The 3,338-nt window shown below is 50.1% G+C and overlaps 1 long non-coding RNA gene across 1 annotated transcript; it reads right to left on the reverse strand.

The window, feature by feature from the left end:
• Window positions 1-1,300: 1,300 nt before the first annotated feature.
• Window positions 1,301-3,108, reverse strand: LOC106738569 (uncharacterized). The gene is made up of 2 exons (XR_001371660.3): window positions 3,005-3,108; window positions 1,301-2,458 (listed from the first exon to the last, which is right to left on the reverse strand). It is a non-coding gene; the product is annotated as an uncharacterized LOC106738569 (long non-coding RNA).
• Between the last annotated feature and the right edge of the window lie 230 nt (window positions 3,109-3,338).

Genomic DNA, 3,338 nt, shown 5'->3' on the forward strand with positions numbered 1-3,338 from the left:
AGAAATCTAGCATTTTTTTCCTGTGTTTTAGGCAAACATCAAAGTATAAACAGCAGGGAGTGGACATCTCCTGACAAAACACTTGACAAATTTCTCTTTACAATATTACTTTTTGGGGATACATAAGAGAGTACTTAAGGCCTTGCCTATACCTGGAAGTCTTCTGGTAAAGAAGTGTAACTTTGAAACGTTACAGCTGTTCATAGATCGTTAGGGGCTGGAAGAGACCTTGTAGATCATCAGGTCCAGTCCCCCTGCACTAGGCAGGAAAAGACAACTGGGGTCAAGTGACCCCCTGCAAGGTGACTGTCCAGTCTCCTTCTGAAGATTTCCAGGTGATTGCACCACCTCTGGAGGGAGTTTATTCCACAGTCTGGATACCCTGACTGCAAAGGCGTTTTTCCTGAAATTGAGCCTGAAGCAGTCTTCCAGGAGTTTGTCTCTATTGCTCCTGGTCTTCCCCAGGGGTGCCCTAGTGAGCAGCTGTTCACCGAGTTCTTGATGTACTCCCTTGGTAAGCCACTACCAAGTCCCCTCTCAGCTTTCTCTTCTGTAGGCTGAAGAGGCCTAAGTCCCTCAGCCTCTCCTCGTATGGCTTGTCTTGGAAGTCCCTAATCATCCAGGTGGCTCTTCTCTGCACCCTCAAGTTTTTCCACGTCTTTGTTGAAGTGCGGCACCCAGAACTGGACACAGTACTCCAGCTGTGGTCTCACCAGAGCAAAGTACAGCGGGAGTATCACTTCCTTAGTTTGGCATGAGATGCAGCGGTTAACGCACGCTGGCGTGCTGTTTGCCCTGCTGGTAATGGCATTGCACTACTGGCTCATGTTCACGCAATGGTCAATCCCTACCCCGTGGTCCTTTTTGGCTGTGGTGCAAGTCAAATTGTCGCCACTGAGCCTGTAGGTATGCTGGGGATTGTTTGTCCCCAGATAGAGCACCTTACACTTCTGAGTGTTGAACTTCATCTGGTTCCGGTCCGCCCAACTCTCCAGCCTGTCCAGGTCCACCTGCACCTGCAACCTATCCTCTGCCATGACCACACTCCCCCATAACTTGGTGTCATCCGCAAACTTGGCCAGTGAGCTTTTCACCCCCACATCCAAAACATTTATAACAATCTGTGTGGACACTGTTCCACGATAACTTCCTGTGTGGACCCTCTCATACCACACAGCAAGCTGTTCTACTCAGTTGCCCCACATCAACACGTAAACTTGTCAGTAGCTAAAGAGAAATAAGTAATGCAGTGCTTATATGCACCCCTATAACAAGAATTTTCATAACGAGAACACTTCAGTGATGCTAGTAGTAGTAGTTTATTTGACAGGTTTAGGAGTCTGCAGAAGTCCTGACAAAATACATTTTCCTCATAACTGCATTTTTAGACAGAGTGAGAGGTGAACAAAAAAACCCAAAACAAAACAATGGGAAGTGACTTCAGTGTTAAGAAATATCTGTATATACGTAGCAATAGCTTGGTAATGCTTACTTTTTTTTTTACCTTAACAAGGGGACTTAGATTACACGCACACAATTACTCAACACATCTAAGAGAAGTAAGAGAAGTGTTCCCAGAACCCCCAGGATACTTTTTTAAACATGTTAATGTGAACAAAGTGGCATAGTAACCAGTGCCAGGCCTGGAGACCAAAGTCCTCTACTCAATTTTAGCACAGATTGCAGCATGTAAATTTTCCACGTGACGCTGCTAATGTCCCTGAAACTTGATGTGGAAGGACAACACGTCTAGGCAGAAGAGTTCAGTTTCCACGGTCATTTATTACTTAGCCTCTCAGCTGAGATTGCAGGTAAAGGCAACAGTTATACCACAGCTGTTTCTTTCTTGGAAACTGGACTGAGACACGCTTACAGACCTCCAGTGAGAACTATGAATGACTACTATAAGAGGTGGAAAGCTGTATTGTGCATTACCAGTTTTGCTAGACATCTTGAACATGAAACTTGCTATTGGATCTTTGCTACGAAGTGACCGAAGAAAGGAATTTATAAGCGGGACTAGTCATCTGCTAAGTTTTAGAGCAATAAAATGAGACTACACAGTAACACTGCTCTTTAAAATGTACTAGGAAAAGGGAAAAGTCTCTTTTCTCATCATGTTTCTATCCTGCCAGTGACCCTGGAGGTATTAGACATTCGCATGTCATGGCGATGATCTTCAAATTGAACTCACACTGTGCCTACTCACTGCAAATATTTAGGCACAACATATAATGATATTCACGGTATAAGCTGCAATCCGTAGACACGACAAGATACAAGTCAAAAGAAACACCTGCTGATTCAAGTCAGCAACTGAAAGCAATATTTAGATGCTTTTGCCCAGATTTAGAAGGACAGCATATCAAGCACCAAAAGCTTCGGCATGGTGCTTGTCAGCATCAGACCGATATTTCCCCAGCAGGAGGGCAGCGGGGTGTCGTGAAGAGCGCTGAGCCTGGAAGGAAACAAAATTGCTGGCAAGTAATGTGGATATCGAGGCACTACAGAGCATGGCACCCACCCTCCGCTAAGCGCCGGGTTGCCGCTTTCTCCACTGCAATCGGTTGGTTTCGCTGTCCCAAAAGGAAAACCCAAAACGTCCCTTTCGACAAGGCGCCTTTCCCCCGGATGAAATCCCGAATCCCCAAACTGTACGTGAACATTTCAGCCCCACGTCAGGCCAATTCCAAAGCTGCTTCCAGGTGGTGTCAACCTCCTCCTTCCCCCCACAGCAGGCAGGGAGCCTCCCAGGGCACTGGCAATGCCCCAGCTTCAAGCAGAGCCCTGCAGAGCAGCTCCTGCCTCCCTGGGGCTGGGGCTGCCATGTGGGCACCTCCTCCCTGCCCTGAACTGCCCCAGGCCCCGCCCCCCGCAAGCCCCGCCCCCCAGCCATCGACCGCAGCCTGACTCGCTGGCTGCGAGGGGCCGACTTGGTGGGGGAAGCCCCCTTGCCGCATTCGCCCACAATACAAAGAAAAAAAGGACAGCTCGAATCACCCACCTTCCCTGGCTCCCCGCTGGCCCGCTCACTCTAGGCTTGGAAAAAAAAAAAAGCAAATGAAACAACTTCCCCCGGCTCCTCGTGGCGAATCGGCTCCTGCCAACCCCGCGACCCCGCCCTCGCACCGCCCTCCCTCCCGGGGGGCATGCCGGGAGCTGCAGTCCTGCGCCCACCCTTCTTCTCCCAGTTCTGGCGGCGCCGGGACTACGCCTCCCAGAAGACGGCGCGGGGGCAGGCTCCACCTCCCACCCTTTCCTGGCCGACTTCCGGCCGAGGCGGGAGCGGGCCGGCGGGTTGCGCCTGCGTGCTGCGCGGCTTCCTGAGTGGCTGGCGG

Source organism: Alligator mississippiensis, chromosome 6 (assembly GCF_030867095.1).
Source record: "Alligator mississippiensis isolate rAllMis1 chromosome 6, rAllMis1, whole genome shotgun sequence".
NCBI lineage: Eukaryota > Metazoa > Chordata > Crocodylia > Alligatoridae > Alligator > Alligator mississippiensis.